The following is a 26,869-nucleotide window of genomic DNA, read 5'->3' on the forward strand; positions in this document are numbered from 1 at the left end:
AATATGAGAATGTTATTTCTTTTACTTTTTTTTTTTAAAGAATTTGATGTGTAGATCACATAGAAAAAAACTATATAAAAGTAGACTATATGAAATTAAAGAAGAAATTGAATATTAGGATCACTTTAAAACGTTCCTGTAGGCCATTGCATGTGATATGAGCCTGGCATAGTAAATAACATTTAGTGTTACAGAGTTAGTGAAGGCGGTGTGTGCCATGAGGAAGGAAAATAGAAACAGAACTGTGGACCTGGAAAAGCATACACTGGACTGAAAGAATACCTGTTGGTTCAGTGCTATTGAGGAAGAGAGCTCCTAATAAGAAATAGACATATAGGCAGCCTTGGGAGAGAATGCAAATAATTTTAAAAATATAAGTGGTTTAGAATTCATTCTGTAGGAAATGAGTAACTGAGAACTTTTTAAATACTATTTAAATAAATAATTTGTATTAATTTTTATTGATTGAAATTCTATAAATTCTATAGTGCTGTACAATTTTCAAAACTTGACGCACATGATTTTATATAATCCCATAAATAACCCCTTGCCCCTACTCCAATCCCCTATATTTCCCGTTGTTATTTTCTTTTAGTTGTGTGTTTTTAAAAGATTGATGGATTATTTTTGCCTGAAAAGTAAAACCCTGGAATGCCTGGTCACTCTTAAAAAGAGTTGGTACTAAATCTCATTGGTTCTATAAAAGTGGAGGTCCAGTGGGCATCTCTCAGAGCATTCGCTGCTGCACATGCCACTTCTGGTGTACTTGCTGAGATCACTGACTGCAGTTTCTCTTTTTGGAAGGCCAGAAATGGAAGGATCCAGTTTCTTTGGGGTGGGCTTGTTGGAAGAGTTTTCTGTAGCTTTCTCCTATTAGTATATGTTGTACCTTTTTATTCTCCTTTTTTTGCACTTGTTGATGGGAGGCAGCATTAAAGCAGTCTTGTATTTTCGTGAATATGGCTGCTCTCTGTAAAGACCCATTCATTCGTAGGACAGAGGACCTGCTATATCTCCTTCTGTAAAAATGAATCTATTCTTTTTTATTTATGTATTTATTTAATTTCCCCAATACATTATTTTTTTTTCTACTCTATAGCACAGTGACCAGTTACACATACATGTATACATTCTTTTTTTCTCACATTATCATGCTCCATCATAAGTGACTAGACATAGTTCCCAGTGCTACACAGCAGGATCTCATTGCTAATCCATTCCAAAGGCAATAGTCTGCATCTATTAACCCCAAGTTCCCAATCCATCCTACTCCCTCCCCCACCCCCTTGGTCACCATATACCAACACTTATCTACATGTCTCCCTTCTTTAGTTTTTTATTTTGATTCATTTCTTGGCTAGCTGAATTTGGTTATTAGGTGTTTTTGTTTGTTTCTTTTTTGTTGTTGTTGTTGCATCTCAAACTGTATCTATTTCTCTACCTATATACATCAAGAAGAGCTCATAGTTGCTGTATTTCTTGAGTATTTCTGTACTTGGAAGTGTTTGTAGGTTGATTTTTTTGCTTTATGGGCAGTTTGGCTAGGCGTCACATAACTGGGTGTTATATTTTCCCATAGAACTCTGAAGACAATGGTGAATGAAAAATCTAAGGCCACTCTTGATTTTTCTGCCTTTATACTCACAGAGTTTATATTTGTTTTCCCTCTTTCCTAAATTCTATGATCTTATGAGGATAGGTATTAGTATTAATTTCTTTGAATCCAATTTTTCTGGAACATTTTATTTTTTTAAGTGTTTAACCCCCTTCCCCAACCTCAAGAAAAAGTTTTCTTTTATTATATTGCTTTTGTTTGTTTGTTTCATTTGTTTTGTTTCGTTTTGCAAGAATGTCAAGTGTGTATTGACTGGTTCTCTTTTATCTTCTGTATTGATCATCTTGTCTCATCTCTTATTTATCTTTTAAAATTTTAAATTTTGTGTTCTTTTTTTTTTTCATGCCCATCCTCTCTTTTCCTGTTTCAGTATTGAGTGTTCTGGTTTTTTGTTGGTTCTTTTGTGGCTTTAATCTATGTATTTTTTTTCCTTCAATCCCCAATGTCTTCTTTAGCCTACCAATTTGCTTTGTCATCTCTTTTAATCATCTTATCTTCTCTTAGATGTTTCATACTTTTTTTCTGAGCTCTTGACGTTGAGGTGCTACTTGTGAGTTCTTCCTCTGTTTCTTAAGACAGTGTATCTTCTTCATCTTCCATTTGCTTATATCTCTCCTCTACCATCCTTGGTAGTTCTGTATAAATTTTTTGCAAAGTCCTTTCTGGTTCATACTTATTTTTGAATGGATTCAGTTCCTTTAAAAATGTGGTGTTTCCTGAAAACAGGTATTGCCTGAAAAAAGTGTAAGATCAGATGCAAGTAGTGAGTAGTAGGGAAAGGGGATAAATGACATCAGTTTGCACTTCCAGATGGATTTTTTAATCTTAAACATTCCTTCACCTGAGATAGGGGACTTGTCTCTGGGGACTTGTCTCACCTCAGTGCTGTGAAGGTCACTGTGACTTTGAGGTCCTGTGAGTCATAGGAGTGGTTTGGTGATAACTCCTTCCTGTCTCTTTCCTCCCATCTGACTAGGAAGAGAGTCAGTGACAATAAAAACATGTTGGTGTTTCCTTTATCCTTCTGTGGCGTAGACCACGATTTTCTGGAGAAACCTCTTGAATTCTCTCCCAGGTAGATGCTTAAATATCATATCTCTAATTGGAGTTTCCTTGAATGGCTTCAGAACTGTTCCAACTTTAGGGAAATCTTTATCCTGCCTGAAATTTGAGGGGGGTGTGGTTTGGCTGTCAGCATTACTCCTCATTTTGATTCCAGATATCACATAATTTTTCTTTTCTTCTTCTTTTTTTTTTTTTTTTTTTCAAATAGTTTGTGGTTTGTGGTTGTGGCTGTGTCTTTGTTTCATTGAGGATGAGGTATTCATTATTTTTTGTTCTTTAACTTTTTTTTTTTTTTTTTTTTGGTTTGTTTCTGGAGCAGAGACTGGGGTAACAATGTCTTCCTACTGTTATGTTTTTTAGTTTTTTTAACTGTCTCCTCTGGCTCACTTGTGTGCTCTCTGTCCCTCCCTCTCATCCTTTCTCTTGTTACCCTTCCTCTCTACTCTCCCCTTTCCACCCTTTCTCCTTTTTAGTTACTTACCCTTAAATCAAGAAATTTTTCCAAAGACCCATTTTCAGTCAATTTTTTTCTAGCTTAGACTTCTCTTTTTGAGTGACTTTGACTTCTCCTGTGTCATTAATCTTCATCTCTAGTCTAATTATTATTATTTTTTGGGGTTGTTTTCTTTCATTGTTATGGAGAGCTAATAAATTACATTGTAGAAGTTTAAGGTATGCAGCATAATGACTTGACTTACATATGTTATGAAATGATTACCACAATAAGTTATCATCCATCATCTCATATTCTAATGATTTTTGAATTAGCAGTTTGGCATTGACTCCTCCTAAGATCCAGCTGATTACCAGATACGAATAATGCCCCAACATTCACATTCAAAATGAAATTATCTTCCTTGCAAAATGTGGTTCTGTTTACTCCCTTTTTAATGGAAACTCATTCTCCCGAATTATTAAGACTAAAGATGTCCCAATCAACCATACTTTTTCTTTCCCATGCTTCTCTTAACTAATCACTTATTGCTTCTAATATTGATTTCTCATATGTACATTATATCTTTGCATTGAGATTTTTAAGTCCATTGGAGGCAGGCTGTTACAGTGCTTCACACTGAAACAATAATATGTATTTCCTGAAAGAAATGTAGATCTGAATCCCTCATTTTAGCTTTAAGAAAAACCTGTTATCAAGATGGTTTTACTGTCTTAATCTAAAATCATCTTGCAGTAATTTCACATATTTAACCCTTAATCACCCTGTTTGGATGATAGCTTTTTGTATAGTTATAATTCCTGGCTTCTTTTTTTTTTTTTTCTTCAATTCACGTATCTATGAAGAGCTTAAGATTATATCATTCCTGAGACTTCAAATCATATTTGTTGACTTTTTATTATTCTTTTACACCCACCCTCCCCAAATTTTGATTATTTCCCAAATGATCCAGCTCTTAGACTTAAAAATATCATGGTCAATAATTTTGGGTGTTTGCTTTGTGAAAATATTAAGAAGCCAGTGGTAAAAGATCTTAATATTATATTTTAATTTTTGTTTAAAAATTAGATGCCTGAATTAAAGTTGCTTTATATTTAATGTGGTACTTTTAAACTCTTAATTATTATTATTTTTTAGATTGAGAAGTCCTTAAAAGTAGTTTTTTCATATATTGGGAGAAAGAAGAAATAAATATCAAAAGATTGAAGAAATTGATTCCATATAAAAGGGTAAAACCCTAGAGTTGACACATACTGGTGACTGTTAGCTGGTTGATGCATAAGTTTCTTTATTGGCATTGGGAACATAATCTTTTGAAACCAACATTGTAAAAGTGAAGCTGTCATTGTAAAACTTAAGATTTTGACAATAAGAACTGCTTCTCAACATGGGAAGCTTGTTGAATTTCTCATAAAACCACAAACCATAAACTTCCCTTAGAGAAAGATACTTTTGAAAGGACCTGACCTGCTTAAAGAAAAGGGGGATCCTTTTGGTTTATAAGTAGAGAGCCATTGCATTATATTTCCATGTTAAACTGCATGCACAAGATCTGGATCTTATTTAGGAAAGAGCTTTCTTATGTAATTAATTTAAAAATAATTAATGGACTTTAATTTTAGAGCAAGTTTAGGTTCAGAAAAATTGAGTGGAAAATGCAGAGGGTCCCCTCTGCTTCCAATCTCCCCCACCATCAAATCCCACCAGAGTGGCACCTTTGTTGGAATTGATAAACCAACATTGATCCATCATTATCAACAAAAGTCCTTAGTTTAAATTAAGGTTCACTCTTTGTGTTAGACATTCTAAGGGTTTTGACAAATACTTAATGAAAGACATGTATTCACTTTTACAGTATCATGCAGAATGGTTTCACTGTCCTAAAACTCCCCTGTGATTTACCTATTCATCCCCACCTCTCTCTTTTCTATAGAGTCCCCAGCAAGGCACTGATCTTTGTACTGTCTTGATAGTTTTGCCTTTTTCAGAAAGTCTTATAGGTGGAATCATCCAGTATGTAGTCTTTTCACAGTGGCTTCTTTCACTTAGCAGTATGCATTTAAGACTATTCTATGTGTTTTCATGCTTGATAGCTCATTTCTTTTTAGTGCTGAATAATATTCCATTGTCTGGATGTACCACAGTGTGTTTTTCCAGTCACATTTTGAAGGCTATCTTGACTGTTTCCAAGTTTTGGCAATTCTGAATAAAACTGCTGCAAACATTTGTATAAAGGTTTTTTATGTGGGTTAAGTTTTCAACCCATTTTAATAGATCCCATGGCACATAATTGCTGGATTGTATGGCAAGAGTGTATTTAGTTTTAGTTTCGTAAGAAACTGGCAAAGAAGCTTCCAAGAGAGGCTGTACTATTTTGTACTCCTACTACAAATGTAGGAGAGTTCTTCAGGTGTTCTTAGTGTTTTGAACTATAGCTCTTCTAATAGGTGTGTATTAATTTGTAATTCCCAATTCACAAATGATTCCCTATGATGTTGAACATTTTCACATGCGTATTTGCTATCTGTATATCATAGTTGATGTGTCTGTTCAGATATTTTGCTCATATTAAAATTGGGTTGTTTCCTTATTGTTGAATTTTAAGAGGGTTTTTTTGTTTATTTGCTTATTTTGGATTAATTCTTTATCAAATATGTTTTTGCCCAGTCTGTGGGTTGTTTTTTTTTATTGTCTTGACAATATCTTTTGCAGAACCAAAGTTTAGATTTTTAATGACGTCCAACTTAGCAGCTTCCTCCGTACCCTGGCCACATTGTGCCTTTGATATTGTATCTAAAAAGTCCTGGCCAAATCAAGGTTATCTGCATTTTCTTATATATTATCTTCTAGATATTTTATAGTTTTGTGTTTACATTTAGGGCTGTGATACATTTTGAGTATTTTTTTTATGAAGGGTATAATGTCTAACTAGATTCAGATTTTTGCATGTCAATGTCCAGTTGTTCCATTACCATCTTTTGAAAAAACTATCCTTCATTGAATTGCCTTTGTTCCTTTGTCAAAGATCAGTTGACTCTATTTGTGTAGGTCTATTTCTGGGCTCTCTTTTCTGTTCCTTTGATCTGTTTGTCTGTTCTTTAGCCAGTGCCACACTGGCTTGATTACTGTGTAATTAATTTTTAAAATAATAATTAGTAAACTATTTAAGTGTTTTGTTAAGATTTTTGAAATAAATTATCTTCAACCAGTTTCTGTTATTAAGTGTGGGATGTATGTCATGTTATTTTAAAAAATAGACACTTTATTGGGAATCGTTTTAGTAAAACTTATGTAAAGTAGAAACACTGTCATAACTGAAAGAAATACAATTGTAATATTTTCGCTTTAAAAAACTATACTCTTATTGGTAGCTTTTAAAATAAGTTCTACTGGCTCTTTAATACCTATTAAAGAATTCTACTTTTTCAAATATGAAATAATAGTTTAAATATGATTATGAAAAAGCTTATATTAATCTTCTAAAATAACATTATCCAGTATGAGAAATCAAGATAACTCTTCTTATATTTTTTCAAAACTATTCCTTTTTTTAGTATTAAGAAGAAATGATAGTTGCTTGTCTGAAGTAGTTCATGTTGTAAATCAAGGTATAAACCCTTTAGTTTGTGAAACAAACTGAGCTAGATCCTGAAGAATGCGAATAAATACATATTATATTTTTTTGCCTAAACTCTAATTCAGGAGGAAAAAACTAACCAGTAATATGAAGTAATATGTGGTAAGCACAGTGTGGGTGGCAACACATTAAGCTCGGTAATAAGTTATTGTGACTAGTGACTGTAAACTAATGATATCACTTGGGTGGTTTTTACTCATGGTATCTTTAAACTTGTGTGTCAGAAACACAATGAATTTACAATAAAAGTCATAAGGTAATTGGAATGATTGTCAGCCATGATCAGCTGTTACGAGTATATTTTTTATATCAGTTTTATTCAGTTTGCTCACAATAAACTGTGCTTATTTTAAGTAGGCAATGTGATGGGTTTTTGACAAAAGCACATGGTTGTGTAATTATAACCATAATTATGATTTGGAATTGTTCTATCACTCCAAAATGTTCCCTTGTGCCCCCTTGAACTCAAGCACCACACCTCCGTCTCGGTTCCCAGGCAATTGCTGATTTGCTTTCTATATTGTAGATTGGTTTTCATTTTCTAGAATTCTTAGTATTGTGTTTTGTTTAATGCAGAAGATACACTCTTAAAAAAAATTTTTTTTTTGTCTTTTGTCTTTCTAGGGCCACACCCGTGGTGGCTTGTGGAGGTTCCCAGGCTAGGGGTCAAATCAGAACTCTTGCTGCCAGCCTATGCTAGAGCCACAGCAACGCCAGATCTGAGCAGCATCTGCGACCTACACCACAGCTCACGGCAATGCCAGATCCTTAACCCACTGAGTGAGGCCAGGGATTGAACCCTCAACCTCATGGTTCCTAGTCGGATTCGTTTCTGCTCTGCCACGACTGGAACTCCTATTTTTGAAAAATTGATGGTAAATTAATTTGTATAAAATAATTTTTGGTATGCTATGTTTCATTATATTAAATTTTTTGATATATTCAAATAAAGTTTAATTGGATTATTACTAATATTTTGGGTTTTATGTTTTTCTTCCTTGTCTCCTTTCTGTAATAACTTAAATTTATGTTGCGTGTTATGTAATATATAAAACCAACTCATGACACATTTTTTTGTAAAGCAAACTACCCTTTAGTAGTTAAACTGTTATCTCCTTGTTTGTTTTTAAAAGTTAATAAACAATATAAGAAGAAAAAATCTACAGATCCTATTGTCATTAGAATTTAATACCTTCCTTGTTCCATACAGTTGTCACTCAATAGACAGTTTAACCTCATTCAGTAAAAGGCCATTTGCCTTGTCCTCATGCTCTACTGCTCAGACCTCTGGGGATAGGAGAGTAAGGGTGGATAAAATAGCTCTTTACTTCATAACATTCTGTCCTTTGTGGCTCCTCTTACTCATACATAGTCTATTCTAAAAGCATGCTGAAAAGTAGTGGTTGATCTCATGGAGAAAATAGCCCCACCAAGATGAGATATTTGAATCCTTTTATGACTTTTATTAAATGTACATTTACTCCTTTTTATAGGAAAGAGTTAAGAATCCTTTGCATATTAGAATGAGTGGAGTTTTCTGGTTTTGCCCAGAAATATTCTGTTTCTAGAATTTATGCTACTTCATTTATTAGTCATTTTGAAACTAGTTCTAAATAAAAGCCAAACATTATGAAATGTTTTTTCATATTTGCTCCAACAAACATATTTAAATTTCTAGTTAACTTGGAACTCTTATACTCACATAAAGGCAAATAATCCTATTTTTAATTTATTTAATATAATAACACTGGGAAACGGATGTTCTACTAACCAAATCCCTAAATAACTGGCATTTTGGAATGATAAGTGTGTATTTATAAAGAAATCCTGCAGATCTCTGTTTAAATACTGCTTCACTGAAGTTTCAGACTAAAGAAAAAAAAATGTTTCAGAAGTTAACTTGAGAGAGACAGTATGTGTGGGATAGGACTAAATAGCAGTGTGCTAAGAGCAACCAACTTGAGAACTTATATAATTATTATCCTTCTCAAAAGTACTCAGTCAGTACCTTTTATTTATTTATTTTTTAAAGTAATACGTGGGTGTTTTTAGGATTTCCACATTTAGGGGGATTGTGTGCAGAAGCCCAGGAATATTCTATTTAGGTTGTACTGTAATGGCTTCCATACACTCCTCTCTTTAGCAGGTTAAATCAAATGGAAAAAGAGACATAAACATACCTGTGTTAAAAAGCAGATTGCACTAATGTTCTAATGTTGCATATACGACGTACGGTGTGGGGAAGGGCAAAATAATTCTGACATGGGTGTCAGGGAAGTCTTCATGAAATGACACTATTTAAATAGAGTGATGAGCTGTATTAAAATTTTTAATTTTTTCCATTTATAAAAGTATTGTTTACTTTAGAAAATTTTGAAAACCAGAGAAGCATTGAGGAAAAAAAAGAAAAAAATTCAAAATTACCATTAATATTTTCATAGGTATTCCATTTTATGTTCTTTAGCTGTATTTTGACCTGTCCTTTTTTATTTTGTAATGTGGACATTTCTCCATGTCATTAAATATTTTTTTGCAACATCATTTTAAATAACTACATAGCCATTTAACTACTATATAGATAATAATGTAATTTATTTAACCAGTAACCTATTATTGAACTTTTAGATTGCTTCTGCTTTTTACTTTTTTGAAAAACACTATTAAAATCATTCTTGTGAACATGGTCGATTCTTTCTTTTAAATTAATTCTTATTTTGTCAAAGTAATACATTCACCTAGTCTAAAATTCTAATGTTATAAAAGATCTATTAGAAAATACAGTTGTGCATTACCCACTCTTTCTAGTCCCTTTCTCTACAGGCAACCATGATTAACCTTTATCTCTTTCTGCTGGTTATTAGTTATCTCTACATTGCTAAATTATATATTCATATGGTTACCTTTTGAGTCATTTATTTTAGATATCATATGTTGACTTCATATTATAGTCTCTGTGGATTTTCCATCTTTATACTTCCATCTCTTCTCAACATATTCCCAATATTTTAGATTGCAGCTTTTGGCTACCTTTTTTGAGTGTTATTATACTATGCAGATACTGCTTATAACTGAGTATTGTAATGAACTCTGATGAAAAGTTTGTTTTTGATTTTTTTGTTTTTTTTACGAAGCTAGTAATGCCTTCTTTTTTCATTTGCCTGGCTTATTTATCACAATGTTTCTTTCTCCTCTAGGAACTTTGTAATATTATTTTCTATAAGGTGAATCACAGTGGATACTTTATTTGTTTCCATTTTTTTCTTGGGTATATTTTTCCAGAAGACTTCCATTTTCCTTCCATCTCATTTTATAGATGTGTTCTCTTCCTGTGCTTTTTTTGTGCTGTTAAACTAGAAACTCCCTTTGCTTTTTCCTGAATCTCATTGTTTTCATTCTTATTCCTATATTTTTGCGGTATATATCCTGTAGTAGTATCCTAAGAAAGAGTATGTGAGAGAAAAATATCTTTATTCAGTTTTCTCACTTGATTTCTATTTTGCCTGAATAATTTAAATTGAAAATCACTTTCCTTCAGAATTTTTGAAGGAATTAACACTGTCTTCCTGTTGCTATTTCAAAGTCCAAAGCCTTTTTGATTTAACTGTATAAGAAAAATAAGTGGAAGTGGAATATCTTTGTATAGGAGTATTGTGTGTGTGTGTGTGTGTTTTAACTTTAAACATGAAAAATGTGTTTAATGCAGAGGAACTGGCAGAGGCCAGATGACAGCAGAGTGTCCACTATGTTTAGAACATGAGGATGTCTAGGTCCATGTGAGGAGAATGTAGGAAGCAACTGGAACAGGGTAGACTGAGGCTTGATAAGAGATGTCCATGCCTGAAGCTTTGAATTTGTTTTGTAGGTACTATTTCAGCCGGTTACCATCAGTTATATGAAGCCTTCTTTGACTTATGGTAGGCAAGACGAATTAACCTCTGGCGTATCCTCTCTTAGTACTTTGTGCATGCACACTCATGCATGCACACATGGGCACACATATGCATCCATACATCTTTGAATATCTATGTCCTAGTCTTTCCCATTAAAATAGATCTTTGCGTGAGGGGGTGACGTAAATAAGTCTAACTTCAGGATAACACAGCAGGTCAGTTCTTAACATTCATGGTGGTTGGGATGTCATTGAAAACTAGAGGATGGACAGGAGAAAGATTTAAAGGAAGACAGAACATAAGGGTGTTGCATTGTCCAGATTTGAAGAAATGTCTCTAATGTAATGGTCTACGGACAGTGGGAGGGATGTTACTTCCAGCAATTATATTCTGATCATTCCCAGGGGTCTCATTATTCCTAATTTAGGAAATAGTATTTTTTAATGTATTTGGTACACATGTAGTTTTAAACTTTTTTCCCCTTTTTATTTCTTTTGAAAATAGTCTGAAATAATTTTACCTCTTGCTTTTATTACATTTTTTTTAAGACCAGTGATGTTTTGGTTATATAATTGATTAATATTAGTGGTAATTTGGAATGTCATCTTAATTCCATTTGGTTAAAGAAAAACACTAAATAGGGAATTTTGGATGAATCTAATTGGTAAAAATATATTATCATTTATGAGCATTTCCTTATTTGCTAGATTCATTGCCTAAGAATGTTAACCTTAATATTACAAAAAGATTTTTCCTAGATAGATGAAGTTTGAAATATTATTAAAATTTTCCTTTATTGTTATAAAACATGACTAGTTTCTCCACAAAATTTCAATATTAAAAATAAAATCTTTTTAACAAGATGAATGATTGATTATTCAGATAAAGTAAAGAATTACTTAAATGTTATTGCGTGTTCGTTTATTGATTGCTTACTTACTTAGAAGCAAGGCCAAATATTTTTATTTAAAAAGATGCACCGTGTTAACGAATTTCTGAATAACATAACACTCATGAATCTTGACTTCCCAAGATGCTTTTGGATTGCCTAGTGCTCTGCTAAGAACAAGAGACTGATGTATTTGGAAATTTTTATGATACCAGTTACAATTATTAAGCATTTTCTGTATGTCAAGCTCTGGCTCATATAGTTAAGGGACACTGTTGTAGTTTATTTACTTATTTATTTTGTCTTTTTGCCATTTCTTAGGCCGCTCTCCGGCATATGGAAGTTCCCAGGCTAGGGGTCGAATCCGAGCTGTAGCTGCTGGCCTACGCCAGAGCCACAGCAACGCAGGATCTGAGCCGCGTCGGCGACCTACACCACAGCTCAAGGCAACACCAGATCGTTAACCCACTGAGCAAGGGCAGGGATCGAACCTGCCACCTCATGGTTCCTAGTCGGATTCGTTAACCACTGTGCCACGATGGGAACTCCAACACTGTCATAATTTAAAAACACTCCCTGATGAGATGGTCTTATTTATTATTACTCGAGGAAACTGAAGCACAGAAAGGTTAAGTTTCTTCTCCAAGATCACGCAGGCAATAAGTAGCACAGCAGGACATGCTTGTCTCTGGTTTGTGTGTCTTTTCATTATTAAGCATTATTTCTTTTGAAGTATTATGGGAAAAGTCTTAAGGAATATTAATCCAGTAAATGGCATCACGTGCAAATGGTATATATATATATGCTTCCCAATCAGAGTATGAATATTTTGTTTGCTAATTTCTTATAGTTGTAAACTTCTCATCTTTTTTCTTTTTTTTTCCTTCTAAAATTGGGTACCCAGCACTGGCCACTGTCATGCACGAATGGAAAAAGATGGGCCAACCTAAGATTCTTATTTAGCTAGTTTTATTCTTTTTTAGGTTGTGTTAAAAAAAATAACCACATTTTTCTTTGAAAAACTTTCTGTACATATTGAATAAACATTGGTATCCTCATTTAATATGTGTGATTGATAGATACAATTTTATATTTACTTTTTATACTGCCTTATACTATTCTTTCACAGACCATGTAAAGCTTCTCCAACTGCTATTTCTCCTTAGTGGTATCTTGAAGAAGGAGTCACAACATGTTTCTTCCTGAACACCCAGCAGTTTAGTATTCTATCAGATGTTTGCAGGGCTTCAGCAAGTCGTTATAGTCTTCAAGAGGCATTGCAGTAGGCAGAGCTCCATGGCTGAGACACCTGTAGAGATCAGCACACCTGCCCTCAAGCAAAAGCTAGTAATTAGTTGCTCATATTCCCTTGCAAACTTCCCCAGCGTTGTTGCACATGAAACACAAAGATCACAGAGATGCTGTCATGAGCTTCACACTGTTGGAGTTGTTTATGCCCATTCAATTTTTAATGTTCCTATAAGACATTTTGATGGGAACCCTGAGCCCAAAGGGATTTGCATGCTTGATCAAACCTGTGATGATTTAAATATAGAAATAAAGAGAAACCTTTGGATTACATTGACTGTTAACTTTTAGGATGGCATTAGTGGAAAACATTAACATGATACTGGAGGCAAAGTTGTGTTTGATCAACTTTCACAACTTTTTTGTTTCTTGACAGCAGGTATAGCTTCAGTAAATCTAAGCAAGTTCTTTAAGACTTAGAGATCCAAGTGCATGTGGATATCTGGATGTCATCGACTGAATATTTTAAAAGATTTTATACCAACTTCTTTTTTTGAAATTGAGTTACTCTCAAGGATCAACCTTTTAATCCTACCACATTGTCATAAACAGTTTATATTATTAAAAAATGAGATGATAGGTGATTGAATTTTAGAAGCACATATAGTAAATATAATTGGATATATTGGGGCCAAAGAAATTTATTACTCAAAGTACTTGGAAGTCTTTTTATACCATTGTTTAAATTTTAACACTGTATATGTCTTAGATACGATATGGGATAAAAAGCTAGTGTTTTACCAGGTTATTTTTAACTCTGAGATTCAGTTCTCTGATTATTATACTTGTATTAGTTATTAATAAACAACTTTACTAAAGATACATTACTGATGATTCTTAAATATATTTAGTTTGAGAAATGCTGTGTTTTCTAATATCATAGCAGATTCAATTCATATTAATTCTGAGAAAAAATAACTCTGGCCCCTCATCATTTAAGCATACATAGTATGATGGATATATATGTTTCCTAAATTGGTTCTTAGAGACAAATGTGCATTGTGGAATTGTCAGATTATAGTAGAACTAAAGAATGTTAGACAGCCCTGGACCATCTCTGACAGAGGTGCTAGTAAATTCAGCCAGTCCATCGTGCCTCCCATGTTCCTTCATTAATACATAGGTTGGATCTTCCCGTAGGTTTCTGAGCATAGTTATTCATTAGTTCTTCAGGAAAAGTGAAATGAACAATTTAAATGTTTAAAAGTTTACCTCTAGATTTGATATTTGCTTGCCTTCTTTAGCTGTAAGTCAGCCTCCATGTGGGTGGAACTGAGGATTCTCCACTCCTGTGAGCTGATGGCTGTGGTGCTAGCATAAACAAGGTACTTTTTTCTTTGCTATATACTGAGCATTTTGGCTAGATTATACCTCATTGACTTTTGGGAATTTCACAGAAGTCATTCCTAAGACTTGGTTTGCCTTGAGTGGCCTTTGAAATTCCTAATAAATGTTACATAAAACGTTTGCAATCTGTTTCTTTCATAAATGCTCCATGCACCCCGGGTCAGTATCTTATTTACCTTTTTATCCTTGATGCCTAACTCAATGCCATCAGTCAGTGTTGGATGGGTTAGTGAATGACTGCAATTACTGTGGTGCATATGAATAGACCATGAAAACATTACAGTACAGAGTGGATCATATGGAACACTTTTTGTAATAGAAATGACTTTTTTCCTTTATGTTTTTTCCAGTATAATCCTGTTGATTTTTTTTCTAGAGTAAGTATCTATGATTTGACTTCGCCTATTTTACCATCAATGCATCAGCAATATTCTGTGAAAAAAGCTTTTACATCTTTACTAATACTAGAGTGAAATTCTTCTTACTTTAAGTTACATTCTGGACCCATTTAGCTTACTTAGCTTTGTTTTCTACTATTTTCTAACCCTTCGTTTCTTCCCCCTGTGCTGTACAGACATTTCACCCTGTTTCAGGATAAACTGCACTTCCCCTTGGCCTCATGCCTTGGTTGCTGAGCTCCAGTCTCATGAACTCTCAAGTTTTTCTGTTTTTGACTCACCAGTTTAGAACTAAGTCATGTGTTTCCGTATTTTGCAAAATATATGTCTCCATCTAGTAACTTTGTTACCATGATTTTTAGATTTTTAAAATGTTAATCCTTTTCTTTCTGGTCCGTTATAGTAGTCACTGAGTATATGCTAGTTAATCTCACCTTTAGAGTAGGAAAATGAACTTTTAAAAGAAAGTGAGACAGATAGGAGGGAAGGAAAGAAGGCTGGAAGACAGGAGTGAGGGAGGGAAAAGAGGAAGGGAAGGAGGGAGGAAGGAAAGGAGGGAGAGGAGGCAGACTAGCATATTTTGTGGAACTGGGAAAGAACAGTGATTTTGGAATTTGAAAAGCTTGAGTTCAAATTCTGATTCTGCTTCCTCACTTTGTAATCTTGGGTGGGTGTAAATGATATTACTATCTACCTGGTAAGCTTGTTGTGTTTAATTAATTAATGTATATAAAGTGCTCCTTAGCACATTCTCTGGCACATAATAATACATGTTTACAAATCTTAGCTAACTCTCTTATTTTGCAGATGAGGAAACTGAAAGCTGAGCAGTGGTCATTCAGGTAGCAAATTCTAGAGAGAGGATTGAAACCAGGTTCTTTTAACTCTAAAGCAGTGTTTTTCAAACATTAGTGGACATCATAGTTTCCTGAAGGACTCATCAAAATCCAGATTGCCTGGTTTTGCCCCAGAGTTTTTCCTTCAGTAGGTCTGAAAAGGGAACTGGGAATTTGCATTTCTAACAAGTTTTCCCCTGCTGCTCTTGTTCCTGTCACTACTTTGAGACCCACTTTGAGACCACAGTGCCCTATAGTAGTGTTTCTCAACCTTCGCTGCACATAAGGAATCACCTGGGAGCTTCTAAAATTATTGATGAAACCAAAATTGCTGAATGTGTGGTCTAAATTCAGCTGTTTAACTTTCTTTAAGCCCTCTGGGTGATTCTGTTGTGCATTTGAAGTAGGAAACACCACTCTGTGTAAAGCTATACTCTGCAGTTTTCCCTTAAAACTGGGGATCAAGTAATAAAGCCTAGACCTTGAACACCTCCTAGGTGCTCAGTGAACCAAGTGTGTGTGTGTTGTTTTTGCCCCTGTGATGACTGCAAACAATTGCTCCAGCCTAAAATTCTTTTATTACTTTAACTCTTCTCATTATTTGTGTCTATTGTTTGCATTTCTCTAGACAGTTTCACCTTCAATGTGTCTTGAATACATGCGTCAATTTCTAGGGTAATGTTCTATAATAACCTACATGGGAAAAGTATAAATATATACTTTTAGGTATACAGGTAGATAGTAATATCATTTACACCCACCCAAGATTACATATATATATAAATATAATATTTATGTATAACTGATCCACTTTGCTGTACACCTGAAACTAACATTGTAAGTCAACTATGCTCCACTAAAATAAAATAAAAAAACCCTCTAGGGTGGATTTTATATTACTATTTGGCAGAAGCAATTATTTAGCAATGGTTGACTTGAAGTACAAAGTAAATGAAGGAATATAGCTAATGAAAAACACTTTAGCAGCCTACTCTACTTTTAGAGTTCTGATTAAGAGTTTGTTCTTTAATTTGAGGTGTTGTTGGAAACCTTATGTTTTTATTTTAGGGCACCCAGTTATTCGTTAGAGGAGATAATGATAGTTGTGCACCCAGGAGTACATTAAAAAAAATGCAGCAGACTAATTGGTAATATTTTATGTAACTTCTGTTAAATGATTTGGTCAATAAATGTATACAAACCAAGACATCTCTTACTGGAGAAGAGTGGGCAAAATACCACATAATTTCATTAACCTTTAAGCAATGAAATTATAAATCCCTATGCAAATTGTTAAGGTTATCATTGTCTACCACCCCCTTTTGATACCTACAGACTGTTGATTCCTCTCTGTCCTGCTGAGTCTTATTAAAACTTCTGACTGATGTACTTTTATTAAAAGGTTTAGAATTTAGCAATTTAAAACACTTGCTTCACACTATCACCTCTAATTTAACTAGGCCACTAAACACAGTATTTTGCAAAGGGAAAAAGTCAATAGCTGTTTCTTTAAAAAAATAATAAATTGTAATGAATTTTAAACTCTGCTTAGAGGTGAGCAACTGCTATACACTACTAGGTCTTTTGATAGTTGATTTGTTCCTTTAGTATGCAAATTTTAGGTTTACAAAGATCTACAGCTTTTATTTAAGAAATATGCCTAGAGGCTAGATTGGTAAGCTTTAGGGAGATAACTAGTTTGGTGTGAAATAAATAGTTGTTAAAGGATCACATGAATTGGGTCCCAGAAGATGAAGAGTAGAGCTGAGACAGATTGAGAAAAACTGAGTGTATATTTCATTTGGCTAAAATACCACTAAAATAAAAATGAAGACAATGAGTGATGGCAACACAAAGCAAATTAATATGAACAAGCCTTTTTTTGGGGGATAGATTTTGTGAAAAGTTCTGACTCACAGGAAGTTTAAAGGAAAGGGCTTTATTATATACCCGACCAACTTTACAGCTTTGAGGGGAAGGCTTCTTCTTGGCCAAGGAGGAAGGAATGGGTCACTGTGCTGCCCAGTCAAGCAGCATCACTTCTGGTCAGTGAGATGACAGAATGTGCTCACATTCAAAAGAAAAGGATTCAGGGTTGCTCTCTTAGGTTGGAGACTGTAAGTATTCTGGTTTGCAAGTGTTAAGCAGATAATTTAGTAGTTAAATTTCTAGCTTTGGGGCAGCTTTATTTATATCACTGATCTTTTGGAATTGGACAAATTTCTTTTTCTTAAACAACTTTTTAAAACAGGTCAAGAATATATTTCTAATTGATAGCTTATAGAATCCTCCCTGCTTAAAAAAAAAAAAAGTGCATCTGTATTTTTAGATGTTTTAAGCAGTCTGGCATTCAGAGATAGAATATTTGAACAGCATCATCTACCAAATGAAATGGCCTCTGTATATGCATGTTTGTTGTGCATCTCTGGTAGAGGGCAGTGAGATGTGGAGGGCAGGGGTGATGACCTGAAGGTAGAAAGTTTTTCACTGAGACTGAAGTCCCAACTTCTCTACCAGCAAGGACCCCTCTGTGTGTGTGTGTGTGTGTGTGTATAAATATATATCCTACCTTTTCTTCTTCAGCATTGCTTTTTTTAAATTTTTGAACTTTAAGATTATTTTTAAAACTATTGAACGGTCACTATGTTTACTTGGTTCAAATTGAAAAAGTATCAAGGGGTATGAAATTTCCTCTCTTGTACCTTGATCCTTAACACTTTTTCTCTTTATACACGTGTAACCAGTGTCATCGTCTTTTTGTGCATCCTTATAGAGATATGTATACATATGTAATCAATATATTTATTTATTTTTGCCCATGTATTTATTTATATATTACCTTGTGAGTTTTGTATTTTGGAAGCTATATAGCTCTACTTAGATATGCACTATTTCTGTAAGCTTTTTGGGAAACACTAAAATTCTTTTAAGAACCAACCTTCCATCCCTAAGACATCATGCTCTTGTGCATACACATGTGCATGCTCTCTCTCTTTCTCTCTCTCACACACTCACACACCTTTGTGAAGAAGAATCACATGCTAGTCTTTGGAAGTTTCCATGGTTATGAATCAAGGACTGATTTTCTTCTGGGGCCACTGGGCATACCTGGTTTCTGAGGTTCATAAAATTTTCATAGCCACACAGTTATGTTTTCTTGTTCTTGAGGAATTTTCTCTCAGATGCATTGGGCTCAGGACAGATAACTCTTTTGTGTCTTCTTTCATTGTTTTATTGTTATCTTATTCTTCTCCCACTTAGTTTTGCTTCTAAATTTTAGTTTTCTGTGAATGTTTTTATTTATAGTCACACTTGGTTTTGTTTAATTTGACTTTTTCAGATCTTAGTTGAGGATATATGTTTAAGCATACTGGGAACCACCTAAAGCTGTTTTGTTCTTTAAAATTTTACTACGGTAGAGCCTGCAAAAGATGATGAGAATTTGGGATCTAGAGCCAGATTGCCTGGGTTGGAGGCATCAGAACATGGGCTTGGGCAACTTTCCTTGGACAGTGGAAATTGATCAGATTTGTCTGTAGAAGCAAAAACCAAAATTCCTTAATTGCATGGAACTCGCCAAACATTTGGATAGAATGTGGTTCTTGGTTAAATATGAAGGGTACAAAGTATGCAGTATCCTTAGCCAGCTTTTCAGAAATGCTGCTCAGTAATTGTTTTCAGTCCTTTCTTCTAAAGGCAGAGCATGTGTCATAAGTTCTAACTTGGTGTAGGTGTGTGTATTTTGATTTCCAGAAATAATGGGGATGTGATGCTTTGTCTTCCAGGATAACTCCTCTGTCCTCATGTCTGAAATGAAGAGGTCTGACTTGTTTCTTTCCAGACTCTTCCCTATCTTAGTTCTCTGAGATGCTGACTCACTCTGAGTACCTGACTAACGCTGAGGACTGGAGCAAACATCCCTGTGATGTACTAGCTGGACATAAGCCATTCTCGCATGCCTTGGTCACATCAGCTTGCTTCTTTCGTTTGTATCATATATCATATGAAATGATATTGCTTATTTACTTGTCTCCCTTTATCCTTCCTCTCCTCCCCAAAAGGAAGCTCCAGCGGAGCGGCCAGCTTTGCTTGTCTTATTCACTGCTTTATTCCTAGCACCCATGCAATGCCTAGGAGATGCTTAGGAGGGAAAATGTCAGAATACATTGTTAGTTTTTTTTTTCTTGAGAGAATGTAATACATAATCATTATTTGAAATAGCCCACTTCAAAGTACCCCCTCCCCCCCCCCCCGTCGCCACTCTTTTGATTTATGTCCTCTCAGTAGTTGTTGTTGTTGGTCTGATGACACGTCAGCTCAGGATCCTGTCTCTGGCTATGAATGCTTTCCTGTTTTATTCATAGTTGGTTTCTGGAAGCTTCTCCAACCCTTTTTTTTTTTTTTTTTTTCCTAGTATAGGTTATTCTGACTCTGATTACTGTTTTGGATAATCCTTTTATGAGATGTTTGGCTAAATCTGTGATTTTGTGCTATGGAAATCGTTTGGGAGCCATATTTCTTATTGCCTTGATAGTTCCTCTTTTTGGCTTGTCATATAGGATCCTTTTTGGATGAGTTACTATGTTCGTTCTGACCCTGTCAGTATCGATATACCTAAGGGTTCTGACTTTAATATGTACTGAAACAGGAAAGTCACAATATCCACCCTAGGGTATGTGGTAATATCATTCTCTTCACTGTGCATGGCTTGCAGAGAACTTAGGGATGTGTAAATTAAGTAACAGTTTAAACCTGATGTCATGCGCTCATGGCAAGTAGTGTTCTTGAGTTGTTTACCTGGATCTACAAGTCTGTGCATCTCCATTGTTTCCCTGGGGTAAAGCCTCCACACCAGGACTGATTATTCGTGTGCATTCCAGTCTGCCTTTGCGCTTTTAGACTGTCCTCAGCAGAGGTTCTTGACAGTTTTTTGGATTATAGACCTTTTTGAAATCTCACAAACTATTGACCTTCTCCCCAGAGAGATATATCTTTACATAAACCCACACACTTTGCATATGTCATTCAGGAGTACACAGAAGGCCATCCATGTGCCAAGGTTAAGGATCTCTAATCTGAATTATTATTATTATTTTTAAGTTAAAATTAATTTGGGAAATCCTTGGAACAACTGAGAAAAGCTCTTATTAATTAAGCCTCAGAACATTTCTGTTCTTAGAGGTTCTTCTTACATCTTGGAATATCCAGGAACCAGACTACTAGATCATTCATGTAAACTCTTGTCTAGGTCAGGATTTGGAATTCATATTGGGTTTAATTTAAAGAGGCCAACTTACCTATGTCCCTCGTGATTTCACAGATACCTCTGCATTAGCCAGATTGGACATATGTAAAGAGAGACATCAGTATATCTGGATTATCAGGTAAGCAAATGAGAGTTCCTTTTTTATTTCTCTGTCAATTAAGTCCTCTCCAGTGTGGATCAGTAAGATGATAAATATTTCTAAAGAGAAGAAGCATATGCTTTCCTAAGTTTTACCAGATTATTTCCTTGGCTGCTTGAAGTCAAATTTCTTTATTTTTATTTTATCACATTATTATTTCATATATTCACACTTTTATATAGTAGATAAAAATTCCTTGCTTTTCTTTTTATGTATATACTTTGGAGAGTTGTGGACAGCTTTCATATTGTTCCTTGGTTGTCAGCCAAGTTATACACACTTAACTCCTGTAATCTTTCTTTGTAATTCAGTTGGCTTGCCTGCTTTTTCTAGATTTCCCCCTATTTCATCTGCATCATTAATAAACAGAAAACACAGGCTATTGCTTGGCTTCTATACCTTTCATTCTTTTTGGTTTTGCCTCATATTCCTTGCTGAATTAAAGCCAGCCAGACATCACTCTCTGGACCACTTTGGCAATACATGAATGCCTTGCCTACAACTATCAGTGTCCCGTGTGGTAACGGCATCAGCAGTATATCCTAGTGGAAAGAAAGGACATGCAAAAGGAGAACAGTGAGGAGCAAAATAATACATTCTTTGATTATATCGTAGACTTAACCTTGCCACCCAGAGCAAATCACTGTACCTGAAACCTTTATCACAGATTTTGTCATCCCAAAGTATTGTGCATGGACACTGATTTAAATAAGAGAAGTATGTATATTGCTTAAAGTCTGGCTGCTGTTCTCTCTCTGTTTCTCCCCCACATTCTCCCTCCCCATTGCCTTTCCCAACACTGATCGTGACTTGCAGTCAGAGTCTGTGGCCGTGAACAAAACTGGGCAGGGGATCATTTTGTCAGAAATTAGATAGGCTCAGGTGGTAAATGTTCCATGCCTCCCTTGTAACATCTGAGGCAAGTGCTTCAGTTCTTGCTATTTCTGTAACAGCCTTTGGTCTTCTTTTAACAGTCGATTCAGTGGAGATGTGCAGGAGAAAGGGACTACTAGACCTTTGGTGCTACTCATCAACACTGTATTAGTTTCACAACTTTTCTGCACCCCACCCCCCCAATTGGCAGGGAGAAGCATACTGCTTCTAGAGGATGCTGAGCTTAATGTAAAATACCCCAGCATGGGATCGGGGCTTGTCACAGTTCATTCTTTCTTTTCATTTGGTTTGTAGAAAATGGACCTCTACCTCTACTTATCCTGTGCATTAGAGAGAAAAAAGTCCTACCTCTAGGAGCTAATGGCTTACTGGTGTTTTCAGTCTCCAGATTCAGGTAGTAGATTTAGTTGAAGATTGCCACAGCACACGCTTCGCTTTCTCATTTGTGTTAGCTTTGCTTCTAGTACAGAATTGAATAGGATAGAAGAGACGGTTTTCCTGTTTGTGTCTGTGGCAACTTTGTAGATGATTTGTGGTTTAATCCTTTAAACATTTTTGCTCATTTATCACCTCTTTCCCTGCAAAGGCATAAAATATTCAGATTCTAATGTTATAATCTTTTAATCAGATTATTTAATTTTGGAGAAATCAAGGTTACAATAGCAGCTGACACAGTTGCCTCTGAATAGTGACCTAAAAATTATAACACTCATATTAATTCTTTTTTTGCCAGATTTTATGGCCTTCCCTCATACTATCAGATCTTAAATAAGATTATGTGTTGGTGAATCATGTTATTCTTGGTCTCTGGCCTCTTAAACAGGTAAGTATATGACTTGGAGCCCTTTTATGTCTGATTTTTTAAAATGTTAATCTCTCACATGGCTTTTAAACTGACGACAATATTGTACTCACGCTAATTTCTTTAGGCAATTGATCCATTCTTCGGCATAACTTTTGTTTCTTGGGCCTTTTCACGACCTGTCAAAGAAAACAAAATGCTAACCTGACTTTAAAGGGGCCCCAAATTCCCCCCTTCTGTACTATATTATTCTTTGTTCTCTATGTGCATCAAAGTGACAATCCCACACTGTCTCAATTGAGGGAGTCTAGCGCAAAAATAAAAAACAGCCTGGCACTGTTCTAGGCTGGCAGCCAAAATGTTTTGTGTAGCTTGGTTCTGGCGGTGGTTTTCATAAGGCAGAGGGTCTACCCTCCCAGCATCACTGAAGGAAGGCGAGCAGCCTTAGTCTTTCCTACTTATACCATTTCTTTTCCCTCTTCTTCCTCTTTCTTCACGTAAAACCACATCATGAAAAAATAAAAACAAAAAAGACCCTTTTTCTTAAAGAGACATCATTCTCTTCCTAACTTTCACATTTACCAAAGTGCCATTGTTCCTTATAGAAGCTTGTGCTAAATTTGCCTTTTCCAGCTCTCTTAGAGAGTTCCTTCACAGTTGCAGTTTTTTACCACACTTTTCAGAGAACCCTACTGAATACTGCTAACTTTGGTCCTGTTGACATAGTGTTTTTGATTGGTTGGAACCTTGTCTTGTTTCATAGCTTATTATTTGAATTTAAACTCTTGGGTAATATTTGCTTATATTATATGGATTTTTATACTAAGATATCAGTTGTTGAGACCAAAAAGCTTGCTATTATTTTCTGATTTTGTCTAAAACTCAGAGTGAGTTCATATGTTTTATAGATTGAATGCTAATTTTTAGAATGTCCGGTAAATGCAGCTAGATAAGCAGGTGAACTTTCATTAAACAAAAGGATGTACATTTAATTTTTTTCCTTTGAAATCAAAATGCAAGGTAAAATGTAAGTGTTTTTAAGTTTTCCAATCCCTTCTAAATTGTAGTTAATGACCTACTATTACAAGAGATATGAAAATGTAGCATTATGACTTTTAAGTGATATTTCGAACAGGAGGCTAGATTTTCACTTTGAGCAAGCATTCTGTGAAATTTATAGAATGTTCCTCAAAATTTAAATATGCTTTCTGTTGTATTAAGCAAAACAAATAAATTTACTTTCAAGTGATCTACTTTAAATATTGGTATATTGCAATTAAGATAAGAATAGTAAAATAGAATATGCTTTCTTAGGAGGAGATTGATATTATTTTAGCTGATTTTTATTTTTAAAATTGTAAGTAATTTCTGGCAATAAGAAAATTACTTCAGGAGGAAAAACATATGTATTTTTATAAATGTGTAACGAATGTGACTGAAAAGAAATTAAATAGTGGTTTGTGTTAGAATTATTAATGTGAAATATTTTTATATGCCATAAATGCTGCAAATATATATATGTATTATAGATACGTTGAGGTAAACTTGTGCAATCTAACAGTTTTTTGCCCAGAGATTTTTAATTTAGAAAATGCTTTAAAAATCATTAAAAGGATTTGTAAAACAAGTATATCAGAAGTATGCATTAAGTAAACTCACCTGTTATTTTCTCTCATTCTCAAGACAGGTTCAGGAACATATTGGCTCATTACTTTAACAAAACAAACAAATACTCAAATTGATTTGTGTATATAATGCCATGTATTAAATGTTATGATTCTCAATTCCCCTCAGTGCTGGTTTTTTTTTTTTTTTTTTTTTTTTGAAACATCTATTTATGTGGCTTTTTCTGTAGAGCAGCTATAATGAATATGGGTGGGATGCTTCTTAGGTTATATTAATTAAACCTTTAGATCAACATTTTAAGTTTAGGAATGATGGTATTTTTGAGAAGGAATGCCAGTGAAACTGTTTTTTTCTCTTGGTCCAGTTCAGTGCTTGACTGTCTGTCTTGAATCCTTTGTGTCAAGGTTTGATAATACTACAGTTGATGGTTAAAGATAATGCAGACAAAAACTCTTTCATTCTGTATGTTCACATATGTTGAATAATGTTTATTGTATATTGAATACTGTTCATTGACTTTAAATACATTTTCTCCATTGGTATAATTTTTATTTGCAATTAAGCCCTTTATCTTTTTAATGGTAGGAATATATCTTTCAGTGACTTAGGAATTGCAACATGAATTGTCCTATTTATTTTTTTATTTTAACTATACACAGAGGCATAATAGAAATATATTTAAGATATACAATGTTTTATCAGTGTTTTGATAAATGCTGTTGAGTTTTTTCATTTTTGTAGGAAATAAATTCTACAGTTTTGTTTAATTTAGGACGCATATCAAGGCTGCTATATCTTTATAGTTTGACATTATACACTTTGCAGAAATAATGATATAGAAACTTAATCATTATATTTGTAGAAACATGGAAAAATAAATTTATAACTGGGTGCCAGCAAAATTGGAAAAATACCAAATTTATGATTTTAACTAGGGTTTTATTATATACCACATTTATAATGATAGCTAGTATTTTATTTCACTTGAATATTGGTGCAGATTTTAAACCTAACTATGGATAGGTGCTGTTTGATGTCAAATATTGGTAACATATAATGACAAATAGTGGTTTCTGAGTTTACGTGGTCAAAAATATGAGTGATCTTCCCTTAAAGCATATAGTACATACTTCAGTGTTGACAGTCAATAGAGAGTATTGCATGAAAGAGTATGTATTAATTCAGTTGTTTGATTCTCTCCTTAGTTTTTGGTACATTTTAATTCCCCCTGCCTGACATATTATCATTCTGTAGAATACTTTCACAAGTATTTCATGTTTTCTGTGGCATCTCACACTGCTCACTTTTTATCCATAGTACCATATGAGTTCCCCCTTTCAGGTTTACGCTGCATATTTTAAGCTGCTGATAGTGTAAGTAGATTGCAAGGTAAAGTGACATTTAGCTTTTGAGCTAGTCTCATTTTTAGCATGAGAGCAGTTTTTTTTTTCCTTGTCCTAAATCTTCTCATATTTCCCATTCAAACAATCTTACTAACGTGGAACAAAGAAATTCAGAGATTTGGCTACAGCAGCAATTGAAATGCATCAAAAAGTGGCTACTACAATACAGTTTTATTAATGAATGATCTACATTGGTTCCAGCTGTGTCCATGTGATTAGGCCTTCACCAGGCAACAATGGGTATTTCCCTATTGCTTTTATTTGATTTCCAAGAATGTGTCATCTGTTACATCAGCCCCTGCCAATATGCCCCCTGTAAAAGTGTTTTGTTTTGTTTTTTTTCCCTCTAAATTTCTGAAGCATAAGTTGAATACCCACACATATCCCTGCTGAAATATTGTTTCTAGTGAATAGTGGCCTAGGTTTGTATCCCTGGTGTTGCATAGCAAAATTCAGAATATAAATTAAATGTTTATTAAGTTTATCAGTAAATTTTCAGAATTGTGGTTGCCTGGTAATGCTAAAGATAGACTATTTTTGCTTTTACATTTCCATCTTAATATTTTATTACAGTGGTATGATGTGTTATAGAGGTGGACAAGCTTGCAGATTGAAATGGGGATAGTCCAGATTGTTCCCTTCCCTGGACCATATGGTATAGTTCTAAAAGCCTTTTGTACGCTGTCTGTTCAGCTTATTGTAAACTCAATCTTTAGTGCACCTAAAAAGATAACCAAATAAAAATGGGCCTGAGCAAAAGGACTTCATATCATGTAAGGGCCCTAGAAGTATTTGTTTTAAAGGAGCTAACTGCAGGTGGAATTGAAGTTGAGATAACATAAACAAAAGAGACTTATTCTCTGAATATGCTTTTGAGTTGATATGGGTTGCCATAGATTGTCTTGGAATGCTGGTTTTAAAATGAAGGCATGTATATTCTCTGACTATGCTTACTATTCTTATTTGTCCCATTCTTGCAGAATGTAGTTTTTATCCATTTCACAGAAGAAGCCTCTACCTATGTATGAACAATGCCAAAGAATATGCAAGCCCCAGGTTTTATGAATATATAGGTTGTTTTTTTTTTTGGGGGGGGGGGGCGATTTCATTGAGAATTTAGGACCAGAGCTATCAGTAATTTCACCCTTTTGGTCTTTACCCATACTCAGAGATAGTTGTGCAATTTCTAACTCTTTCCTTTTCTTTGCCCGCACCCTTTAGCTATTATGGTTCCATAATTTTCTTTTAGGAAAATAGGATGAGAGATTGCTTATTCCATATGCTAAGAGTCTTTAAAAGC

General features: G+C 34.4%; 1 protein-coding gene across 25 annotated transcripts in view; it reads left to right on the forward strand.

Annotated features, from left to right (window-relative positions):
- GTDC1 (glycosyltransferase like domain containing 1) overlaps positions 1-26,869 on the forward strand; it is a 476,816-nt gene that overhangs the window by 51,207 nt on the left and 398,740 nt on the right. For 11 of the 25 annotated variants that reach the window (XR_002339027.1, XM_021074840.1, XM_021074857.1 and 8 more), the window contains 2 exons: positions 20,760-20,823; positions 22,472-22,561. The exons of 2 other annotated variants lie outside the window; for them this stretch is intronic. The gene's annotated coding sequence lies outside the window, so the exon portion shown is untranslated. Of the gene's footprint in view, positions 1-14,102; positions 14,184-14,218; positions 14,583-20,759; positions 20,824-22,032; positions 22,133-22,471; positions 22,562-26,869 lie in introns of those variants that run through there. 12 more of the 25 variants (XM_021074845.1, XM_021074843.1, XM_021074836.1 and 9 more) reach the window with 9 other exon arrangements.

The sequence above is a fragment of the Sus scrofa genome, chromosome 15, assembly GCF_000003025.6.
Source record: "Sus scrofa isolate TJ Tabasco breed Duroc chromosome 15, Sscrofa11.1, whole genome shotgun sequence".
In the NCBI taxonomy this organism is placed as follows: Eukaryota; Metazoa; Chordata; class Mammalia; order Artiodactyla; family Suidae; genus Sus; species Sus scrofa.